We start from the raw sequence: 12,014 nt of genomic DNA, 5'->3' as shown, positions 1-12,014 counted from the left end.
GTGGAAACAGGACACTATAGAAGAGGGGACATACCTCAATCTCATTCAGGTACGACAACAATCAGCTTGCTTTAAAAATATCACCTGGGGTCTTATCAATCAGCCAACAGCATTTGCGTGCTGACTTCGCATAAGCACCAAGCTGTCTAGAGTCATAATAGTGCAGTGAAATATTCCCCAAGTAGTCATTACGTTAATAGCCGTGTGTTTAATTTTCTTTATCTTTTTACAGAAAAATATGTATCATGTATGTAGGTTATAAAGTCTAAAAATAAAATCAACACCCCTGAACCCACCACTCATGCCAAAAACCCAGAATGTTGCCAGTGCCATATCATCAACCTGCCTCCTCCACCCCGATCCCCAGGTCCCTGCAAAACACACATGCACACCCCAGGTAATCACTGTCCTGAATTTGAGGCTTTATTATAAGTATAAACGCATCTTTATGATTACCTCCCATTACTAACAAGTGAGTTGGCTTTCCAAATATGGCAATGATATATTGTTTCCTCTGAAAAGATGGCATCTTTTTAGCTTTTCTAAGGTCAATCACATTGCTTTAAAGAAAAATACTAAATAATTAAGAGACTGACACTTAGCCCTGGTAAACTCATGAAGACGGTGTATGAGTGAATGAAATTTGGCAAACACTGGCAAAAGGGCCTGAGAACATGGGTTCCAGAGTCTCCAAACTCCTGGTTCAAATCCCCACTCCACCACTCTACAACTAGGGCGACTCGCTCAATTTCCGAATGCCTCAATTTCCCATCATAAAAGAGTGAAATCATAATAAAACATATGGTTGCTGTGAAAATGTAATGAAAAATGCATGTAAAGAACCGAGCACCTGTGCCTAGCACATATCCAGGGCTCCCCCATCATATCTGTCACCAAATTCATTCAAAACACATCAAAGGGTCTTGCTACCATTAATAGTTCACTTCTCCCCAAGTTCTCACAAGGTGTGCATCAGATCCCTTCACATAAAAGTAAATCAAGACGCAGGGATCCAACCGAACAAGCACAGAACACAGTGGCCCGACCCAGCTCCTCTTTGTCTAACGTACTTTTTGCGCACGCACACCCGCGCACACACACACACACACACACACACACACATTGATTCCATCTTCACCTCATGACCTTGAATAACAGGATCATTTTTCAAATGCATTTCTGCCCTGTCCCTTCCTCCCCCAGAAGGCCGGACTACTTGATCCAACCTTACCTAGAAGTCTATCATGATCATCACGGTATTAGTTCAGTGCAATCTAGGGTAAGATAGAGGCATAGTCTCTATTTACCGATTCAATCACTGTTAGCTGTTTGGTGGACAGATGCACAGAATCTGGTAAATCACTACTCTGAAAAAAAAATCATTACAATGCTATTAATGGCATTAAGTTCCCACTTCTGAAATTAATTACATTCCTGAATAAGGCAGCCTCCTCCATCTCTATGTGGCAACCTTAATATTCTTTTAAATTAGAGATAACAAGAAACTTACTCAGATTCTAATGATCACTCTCTTCCAAGGTACAAAAGTTGTAAAACTCCTACCTATATCAAGTCTTTATTTAAAACCCACTCTCTCCATTTCAGGAAAAAGTCACCCAAACCACCAGAAAAGGAGAGTATGAACCCAATCTATCCCCACCCCGGCCCTTGATTTTTGCCATCTATCCAGAATTTACTGCACCATCATTCATCACCTTTTGAGTATTGGCATGAGGGGTGACAGTAGAAATGCTATTATCCACCACACAATTCCATCAATTTAAGACCTACACATTTCAGCTTCAAAAGACTTCTGTTTTGGTGTTTGTTTTGTGTTTTTAGTTCCAGGCCAGAAAACAAAAACTACTGCCTCACACAAAAAAGTGATTTGGCCTTAGAAACCTGGTGATCCAAGTCCTGTCCAGGCCTAGGACAACCTCATGACCCCTGCGTCCCCATCAGTGAAACAGGTGAGGCCCATCTTTCATACTTAAGCATACTGTAAAGCTGGATGGCGAGGCCAGTGTCTGAGGTCAGCACAAGTCTAGTGTCTGCTGGCTGCCCAAGCCCGGGCCCCCAGCCAGCCACCCACCTCCAGAGACAAGTGCCAAGACATACTATAGTGTTTCCATTTAAGGCCTGCCACTTGGATCAGCCCATCTCTGAAATTTCTTAACACCACCTTTCCAGGAAGAATTTTTTTGGGGGAAAAGGGAGGTGGTGTCTATTTTTTGCCACCGCCTTCCCTTGGGCTGTCAGAGCAGTCTGCATCTCTGGGACGGGATGCTTTAAAACCACTGGGTTATATCTAAGTCTCAATTAGAAGGCTCTTCTCAAAAATATACAAACTATGTATGAGATCAGTCCTTTTTCTCATCACCTAACTCCCATCACTCACACACACACGCCCCTCAAAAAAGAAAGCCCAATAAAATTAACAAATCCATTGATCGCTTTGCTACCTCTCTCCAAAAGCCAAATTAAGCACAACTTTTTAACCAAGACTTTTCTTCTGTTACTAAGTGGAATGTTTCCTTCCCTAAGGAGCTTCCTCTACATCTTTTCTCCCATGCAAGGAGCGTTCAAAACTCCAGGGAAAGGAGGTTGGGGGGGGGGGAGAGACATATCTGCGGCAAACTGGACAGACCTAAGCCAGCCTAGAACCCGAAGGAAGTTAGTGAATCCTGCGGCCCCAGAGGCCCACATCTCTCCCTAGCGCGCCCCAGGTTCTAGCCTCACTGTTTTGGTTACAGTGTTGAAGGAAGGGTTTTAAACTTGGCAAAGCACCGTGCAACATCTGTAACCACATTTGCCTTCTGGGGATCGGGAGATGAATCCCACATTCCTGGCTTTGAAGCCTTTTGAAACTGCAGCTAGGGAAGAACGGAGGGCGGGAGGGAGTTGAGCAGAGTTTATTGGCTGTCTCTCCAGCAGAAAATTCCTCTTGGAAGAGACGGATATTTTGAGGGTGGGGGTGATTAGCCCATCCCTTTACTCTGTACCAAGCTCAGCTGGGAAGGTGAGCCCGTGGTCGGGCGACCAGATCGATTTACAAGTCAGCGGCGCACACCCTGAAGGAGTTCGCTACACACACACACACACACACACACACACACACATACATACACACACACACACACACACACACACAAAACACACACGCTGCAAACCAGTGACCCCCTCACCCACACACACACACTCCCTGCCTCTGTCCTCTCCCATATCCCACCAGCAGTTCAGGCCCAAAGCAAGACAGTTTTGTTCCGCGGCTGCTTCCCCCATCGAGAGTGGATGAAGCCTGGGGGAGAAAGGAATGAAAGCGAGGGGGAGGCACCGCAGACGCCCACCCTCCCACCCCCAATCCCAGCCTCTTCTCCCGCCAGGCTCCCTCCTCCCTCGGTCCTCCCAGCTCCCGCGGCGCGGCCGGCGACCTGCCCTCACCTCTGGTCCCGCCGCGGCCGGGGCTGAGCCGGGGGAGGCGGAGTGCGAGCCAGCCGGGCGCTGCAGGTCGGCGCGGAGCGGCGCGGGGCGGGGCGGGGCGGTGCAGCCGGCGAGAGAGCCCGGAACTCTGCGGGGCCGAGGGCCGGCGGCCGGCCCCGAGCGGCGGCCGCGGCGGCTGCAGCCGGGCGGTGCGGATGGCCAGGGGCTCTCCAGCCCTAGGGCCGGCGCGGCTGGCTGAGGAGCAGCCTGGCAGCGGCGGCGGCGGCGGCAGCCACCCGGGGGAAAGAGCCGGGGGAGGGAGGGGAGGCGGGGTGAAGAGGAGGAGGAGGAGGAAGGGGAGGAGGGCGGGCGGAATAAACTTCCCGAGGCGCAGCGGCACGGGCTGGGAGGGCGACCGCGGGCGGGGCGGGCAGCTCGGGGGGAGGCTCGCCCGAGGGGCGGCGGGGGAGACGGTCACAGAGAGTAGAAAAGTTCCCCCGGCGCGGAGGGGGAGGCTGCGGCGGCGGCGGCTGCAAAGAGCAGGAGCCGGAGCGGGAGGAGCGGGAGGAGGAGGAGAAGGAAGTGGCTGCGGAGCGCTCGGCCAATGAGTGTCTGGAGCTGTGATTAACCAGGCAGCAACACATCATTTCCTCCCGGCGCGGATCCAGGGAGCCGGGAGGGAGAGGGAAGGCGGCGGGGCGGGGCCGTCCCCGCGCCCCCTGCAGGCGCCCGGCCGGGGGCGAGCCCGCCGAGCCCCGCCGAGCCTGGCCGTGCCGCCCCCGGCGCGCCCGGCGCGGTCTGGCGGGCCCGGAGGAGGCTGCGAGCGCGCAGCCCGCGGGGCTTCTCAGAGGCGGGGCGGCGGCCGGGCAGGCCCGAGCCGGGCTCCCGCGGCCGGGGTGGGAGGAGGAGAGGCCGCGCGGCGCGGGTGAGTGCCCAGGTAGGCGCGGGCGGGGCCGTCTGGACAGCTCCCGGGGGCGCGCGGGGCGGGCGGGCTGCCTCCAAGGCCCCGCGACTGCGGGCGGCGCGCGGCTGGGGTCCTGCAGGTCAGCGAGAAGCCTCAGTGTTCTCATCCAGGCCGTTTCTGACCTGCCTTCAAATCCCCTTCCACTTTGCTCATTTCCTTGCAAGGTCTGGGGTTATGCAAGAGCTTGCCATTTTCGCAGTCGGCCTCCCTAGCCATAAAAATCAGCGGGGGGGGGTAGGGTAAGAGAAAGGCGGGGGAGGGGGCTTCTGCAGTAATCTAGCCCTGTCCTAGGCGCCAGGGGAGCTTACTGTGGAAAGGAAGGAACATTCCCCGCCGCAGAGAGGCTGACAGCCTCGGTCCTTAGATACACAAAAACACTCCAGTGTGCTAATATTATCCAGAACATCAAAAAGGCATGCGGGGATCAAATTTTGCACGGTGCCTGCTGAGTGTAAGGAAAGCACCAAGCCACTTCCTCTGCCCTCTAGAAGCTCATAATGTACAGTCCTATCACAAAGCAAAGTAAGAGCATGAAACCAATAAATGGGGATACCATAAAGTATTTTTATCTCTACAGGTTCATTCATGCAGCAGGCATTTATTGGGTGACTGCAGTACTGGCAAAGGGTTGCAAAGGAAATGGAAGATGTGGTCCCTGCAGGTCAGGAGTTTACTATCTAATTAGGAACATAAGGCACATACACATGAAACAGCTAGAAAATAATCCCCAGGTATTATATAAGCAAGAGGACGGAGAAGGCTGGGGGCATTGTTTCGTTTGTTTCCTAAGGGGAAAGACACTGTACATGTACGCTTGCTTGGTGAGAAGCAGGAGAGGAAATTCCAGGTTAATCAAGCAAGAGTGCCTATGTGTATCCTTGCTCTGTAAAACAGTACAAGGACCTCAGTGTCACTTGGCTGAAGCTCTGCCATTTATAAATGTGACCTTGGGCGTGTTTTTAACCGCCATGAAGGCAATAAAGCCTGTCTCCAGGTTTGTTGCGTGGTTCAAATGAGATCACACTTACACGAAAGCTTCTGGAGCTGCTGTGTGAATGTTCCTCAATCGGATACATTTACGGAGTCCTCATTTTACCAGCCTCTTTTTGGTAACCTCTTTAGTCTTCCTGAGGCTATAAGCTCCATGAGGGCAGGGACCAGATTTGGTTGTGTTCACTGTGTATCATCATCATGCCTAGCAGAGTGGCCCATATGGGGGCCCAACAAAGGTTTGCTGAATGAGTAAGTGAACTAATGTATCCTGTTACGCTTTTAACTGTTCATTTTATCTGTTCCTTCAGTAGTGGTCTCATGTGACTGGCTCAATGCAAAACCCTCTAACTCCACCTTCCTGGGACTAACTTGGAATACTAACTGCATTCCAGGAGACCGTCTGGGAGGATTCTAGGTAGCTTGTGGCCTTGTAATAGAAATTGATGCTTGCACATGCATGCGTGTATGTGTAAAGCAGGAGGATACACAAGGATACAGCCTGTCACACAAGCCCTATCCACACAAGGATACAGCCCAGACACAGTCCTTTGGCTTGGACATCTTAATCCAGGGTTATTCAACTTTGGTACTGTTGACATCTTTGGCTGGATCATTGCTGTGAGATGTGTCCTGTGCATTGTAAGATGTGTTGCAGCATCCTTAACCTCTATCCATTAGATGCAAATAGGATGCCTTCTCTCCGCAGCTGTGATGTTTAAGAATGCCTCCAGATGTGGCTAAATGTCCCGTGGGGGCAAAATTGCCCCCTTTCAAGAACCGGTGCCTTACCCCAACATCTTATCCACTGGTTCAACTATGGTGGAGAATTCACACAAGTAAACTAACTTGAAAGGAATACATCTTCTGTTACTCCAAGATTCTTAGATCTTTTCCATCATATGTTTCCAGGAGCACGACTCTTGTTAATTAATTGCCTGCTGCCTTGTGAATTGGCGTCTCTTCTGTTTTCTGCGCGTCCTCCTCCTCTACACCCAGATCAACATGTTCATTTCTAAAAGTCAACAGCTTTCAACAACTATTAGGAAACAGAGTCTTGAGCAACCTAAGAGTCCTGTATAATATTTTCCTATAAGATATGGGGAATTCATTCCATAAAATTTTGCAGAAAGCTTCCCTCTTATAATTAAGCCCTTACACTTAACCACTGCCTCTCTGCATTCAGATTGTAGTACTACAGAATATAAATTGTACTTTTTAGAAATTACTGCATTGGAAATATTTAAGGAGCTGTTTTGAGTGATTTTCTTTCATCTTGAAGCCATTTCTGTTTGGGTCCAGAAGAGGGTTTCCCTTTGCTAGTGGTATAGAGAGCATGGTTTATTAAAACCTGCAGAGCAAAAATCAGCTTAGTTATACATATCAACTTCCAGAAGCAAGTTCTTTAGAAGAACATTAGGATGTTTTAGAGCTGGTGTTCTTGATGAAAACCCTGATGGATTGATGCGCTGCAGTTCAATTTCTAAAGGTTTCTTAAAGAAAAATAAAGAGTAATGGTTGAAGGAATGAACTAATTCTGATAAGTCTGTTCACTCAGTATGGACTTGTAGAACCAACCAAAAGCCCTGCTCCTAGCAGGCAGGTACTGTGTTTACAAGGTGAGCAGACATTTTGTTCAGCAAGACAATGTCATCTGTCTCATTAAATAAAGTTATTTGAAACATGGCTTTTAGAGTTTTGTTCATATTTCGTTTGGGTTTTACAGTTGTGTAATGGTTATGAGCATATGGAGATTAGTTTACGTCTAGTTTAGTGGTTATTCACACTTAAGGTGACCGTTGAAGACAAGGTAGGCATCCAAACTGCTTAGAAAAGGGCAAAGTTTGAGGGTTGGATGTGGTTTATGGGAAAGCAATTTCTGTTCTGTTAGACTGGAAATAGGACACATACTCCAGGGATCCCTAAGTTCTCTATGAAATCCATGAAATTCGTGTGTTTGCTTCCATTACCATATTTTTTAAAGAAATTAATATCATGTTAAATTAATATGCATATCCTGGATCATGTGAATATCATGTAGCCATGATCCCACTACCCTTTTTTGCTATGGACCTATAAGAATATGCAGTTTATTTAAATGGTATTTTAATAAAAATAAGGCATCACTGAAGGTCTGTGAGAATTGTTTTCCTTTTAAAGTTCTCTATACATTGCTCAAGTGTGAGAAATACTGACCCAGCTGCATCATAACTATTCTTGGAGAATGATGAATGTATTGAATGATAATAACCTGGAATTTATTCCTAATTCTGAGGCCATAAGAAACCATTATTATATTCCAAAGACGGAAGTGACTGGATCAGAGTAATAGAGGGTGGAAGAGAAAATCATAACCTGTAAGGGTCACTAAAAAGCCTATCATGTCTGGCACCCTTGCCCCAAAAGGTAAATATTTAACCAGTCAGGACAGACATTTGTTTGTCTTCCAGTTAAGCTTTCCCAGGTGTATGAATGACTCATTAATTGTTCATTTCATACAAGACCTTATTGGCCATCCACCATATTCAGGGAACTGTGGGAGCTGCTCAGGGAGTTCTCAAACTGCCTGCAGTTACTCCCCACTGGGAAAGTTAATCCAGACACTCTTAGCACAGCAGGTCACATGCAAACCAGTGTGCGACTATCTGCCAGCCATGTGATAAAAGAGGCATTACCAAACCATGGCAGAAAGCAAAGATTATTCATTAAACAGTGTGGAGGCACTTGGAAAAAATCCCGTTAGTGCTCCCTTTCACACAGCTCCTGAAAATATTTCCAGAAGGAATAAGAGTTAAATATTTTTTAATTATAAATTTACTCAAAACAAATCTAGGTAGATACCTATCTTTGGATGGGAAAAGGACTGTAAGTAAAAGCTATGGAAAAAATAAATATGATTGGCTGACTTGACTAAAAATTTTTCCGTAATTATTATTATTTTTTTAGGTAACAAATATAATAAGGAAGGGAAAAGCCAAATAGTGAAGCTACCTACAACCTACACTCAAAGGGTTAAAATCTTTAACATATCAAAAAACTTTTATGATTGGGGGGGCGCCTGGGTGGCTCAGTCGGTTGGGTGTATGCTTAGGTCATGATCCTAAGGTCCTGGGATTGAGCCCTACATCAGGCTCCCTGCTCAGTGGAGAGCCTGCTTCTCCATCTCTCTCTGTTATACGCCTACTTGTGGTCTCTCTCTTGCTTTCTAACAAATAAATAAAATCTTAAAAAAAAAAGGAAAAAAAACTTTTATGAATCAACAAAATGCACCCTTTAATAGAAAGTTAGTCAGATTTTATGAATAGACAAAAATAAAATTATTATATATGAACATTAGGGAAAAACTTAACTCTAAAATTCAAGAAGAAGGAATGCAAACAAAACGGAGATAAAATATTTCCGACAATGTGTCAGCAAGTAAAGATATTCTCACTTGGTAAGATTGACTTTATAAAGGACACTCAATTGCTGTGGAGAGGGTAAATGGGAAAACAATTTCTTGAAGATAATTAGGTGACAAGGTATTTAAGGTACCCCTTAAAAATATGTATGCCCTTTGACACTTTAATCCCATTTCAGGAATTTACTCTATGAAAATAATCATCAATCACTCAAAGATTTGTATAAAATGATAATCATCTAGTAATTTTGGAAATGCCAGCAATAAAGCATAAGCTGAAAAAAATAGAATATGAAGGTAATATATTCTAATTCAATAACCCTTATAAACCCATGAATCCCTCCCATTCATATATACACTAAGATGAAAAACTAGCAGAAAATATTCCAGGATGTACAGCAATTCTTTTTGGATCATGGTAAGGTTGAATTTATTTTCTTTTTTACACTGGTCTATCTGTGTTCCAACTTCTCTGTAACATATTACTTTTATAAGCAGAAATTAAAAAACATTATAAAAGTAGAAATGCAGGGCACCTGGCTGGCTCAGTCAGTAGAGCAGGCAACTCATGATCTCAGTTCAAGCCCCACTTGGGCCCAGAGCTTACTTCAAAATTAATTAATATAAAAGTAGAAATACACATTTTTTTTAAAAAGATTTTATGTATTCATTTGAGAGAGAGAGAGCACAAGCAGGGGGAAAGGCATAAGCAGACTCCCTGCTGAGTTGGGAGCCCAACATGGGGCTCAATCCCAGGACCTGGAGATCATGACCTGAGCCGAAAACAGACGCTCAACCATCTGAGCCACCCAGGTGCCCCGAAATGCACATATTTTAAAAGGGTCTGACAATCACAGAACAAAAGCTAACTGGTAAATATTGCATATGAATTTGTATTTGTGAAGTGGGTGGTAGGGTGCAGAAAAAGGAATTCAAATTTAGCATTTTTGTGCTTTTGCAGGTAGGTCCATTTCTTTCCGATAATCATTTCCCGGAGGCACAGCCTTATCTTTTTGCCTGCATCTCCGTCTGAGACCCATTTCCTTAAAACCTTGAGGCCTAGAAGCTCATCAGGACTGGCCATGGTCTTGTTCACTTGCTGAAGCTGCTTGAGTTTCTAATTTACTTAACTATGGTTAATTTAGCTACATTGTGGAGATGTGGATTTAAAAAGCTAGTCCTGTGGATGAATGCCCTCAGGACTATCAAATTAATTTCTTCCTCAAATTAAACAAATATATTTCAAATATAATTGTGTGGTTCTTTGTAGAATCCAACATCGCAGAGGCTTTTCATTTTTAGGGAGCATTCTTTTGCCTGATTGGTCCCTCAGAGCCTTGGCATCATGAAGACATTTTCATGGATAAGAAATCAAATTAATTTTCCAAGTCCTAGTGTAGCCCCACTCTACCAATATCTAAAATCCAAAGGCTTCCTTTTTATTAACCTACTTTTGTTTAATGAAACTCCAGAGATCAGCTGCTAAGGTTAATTACATATAGCAGAGAACGAGCTGTGTGACCTTAGGCAGGTAACTTTAGATTGTAGAGCCTAGCTTCTCCTCAGGTGTAATAAAGTAAGGGGTGGGTTGCATCTTGGAGGTCTCTTCGTTTTGGAATTCCACGACTTGAGTTGGAATTCCTAAAGAAGCTTATTTTCTGAAATTGCCAATGCTGCATTTGACATTTCTCGGGGTGAAGAGCTTAAGACTTCTAGGAACTGATGGCCAGGGTGATGGAAATAGAAGAACCATGTGAAGAAATGGCCATAGAGAGGACTGGGATAGCCTGGTCTGATCATGTGGGTCTCAGAACTGTGCAAGGGAAGTGATTAAAAGGGTTTAGCAAGGGAGTGAGTGACAAGTTTGCTTAATATCATTTATCGTTACACCAAGACATCTATATTCCTTCATCAACAAGATTTTCCCCTGATGATTGTTTAAAAAAGAGATGCAAAATATGTAAATGCAAAAGGATATATTGTATAGAGAAAAGTAAATTCCAGAACTACTAGCTCCCCAGCCACCCACTTCTCTCTCCTTGATGTCAGCTTCTCTGTATCCTTACAGATACGCAATAGACATATGAAACCATACCCGTATTCCCTTTTGCCTTCACCGACTAAGTCACCCAGGCGCCCCTGATTATACTTCTGGTTATAAAGTTACACATGTTGTAATTAAAAATATTTTTCAAATGGGGATACCTGGGTGGCTCAGTTGGTTAAGCCTCCAACTCTTGATCTTGGCTCAGGTCTCGACCTCACGGTTGTGAGTTCAAGCCCTGCATTGGGCCCCACGCTGGGCATGGAGCCTACTTAATTAATTAATTAATTTCTGGGCACCTGGGTGACTCAATCAGTTAAGTGTCTGACACTTGATTTTGGCTCAGGTAGTGATCTCAGGGGCGTAAGATTGAGCCCCATGTCAGATTCCCTGCTGGGCATGAAGCCTGCTTAAGAGTCTCTCTTTCCCTCTCCCTCTGCCTGCCACTCCCATCCCCTCTCTCTCCCTCTCTAAAAAAATAAATAAGTAAACAAATACTTTTCAAATGGCATGCATAGTATAATCTGATTTTTATTCCTTAAGCAAGTATGTGTGATGCACAGAAATGAGTTTGTAAGGCTATGGACCAAGATACTGGCAGTGGAAATCTTGGGATGGTAGCAGTGCAGGTAATCTTTTTGGTTTTTATAGCAACTTTATTGAGATATAATTCACATACCATACAATTCACCCATTTAAAGTGTATAATTCAATGGTTTTTAGTATATTCACAGAGCTGTGCAAACATCACTACAATCAATTTTAAAACATTTTCCTCACCTCCCAAAAGAAACCCTATACACATCACCATATTTATACTTTTTATTCTTGTGTTGTATTTCCAAAACATTTTGCAGTGATTGTTACTTTCATAATAAAAGCAAATCTATTAGAAAAAAAATTTTAAATAATGCAATATTCATTATAAAAACCTACAGAGTAAATACAGAAAAGTATTTCAAAGAAGGTAAAATCACTTAATTTTACTATTCCCAATATAAATAGACACAATATTTTGGATAATTTTCTCTTGGTCTTGTCTGTGCGTATTCATATATTTTATATAAATACACATCATTTCCTCTTACTCTTCTTAGTTATAGTATGAGCATTTTCCTAGGTCATTAGATATTCTCTGAGAGTATGATTTTTTGACTAATTTAAACCCCTGAATATACCACAACTTTTGACCACAT

At 44.6% G+C, this 12,014-nt stretch overlaps 1 long non-coding RNA gene across 1 annotated transcript; it reads left to right on the top strand.

Annotated features, from left to right (window-relative positions):
* Positions 1-4,638: 4,638 nt before the first annotated feature.
* LOC103659484 lies at positions 4,639-7,060 on the top strand. The gene is made up of 2 exons (XR_567488.2): positions 4,639-5,045; positions 5,686-7,060. It is a non-coding gene; the product is annotated as an uncharacterized LOC103659484 (long non-coding RNA).
* The last annotated feature ends 4,954 nt before the right edge of the window (positions 7,061-12,014 follow it).

The sequence above is a fragment of the Ursus maritimus genome, unplaced genomic scaffold (genome assembly GCF_017311325.1).
Source record: "Ursus maritimus isolate PB19 unplaced genomic scaffold, ASM1731132v1 scaffold_1, whole genome shotgun sequence".
Classification (NCBI taxonomy): domain Eukaryota; kingdom Metazoa; phylum Chordata; class Mammalia; order Carnivora; family Ursidae; genus Ursus; species Ursus maritimus.
Note: the sequence above shows the minus strand (reverse complement) of the source record. Positions and strands in the feature narration are given on the sequence as shown.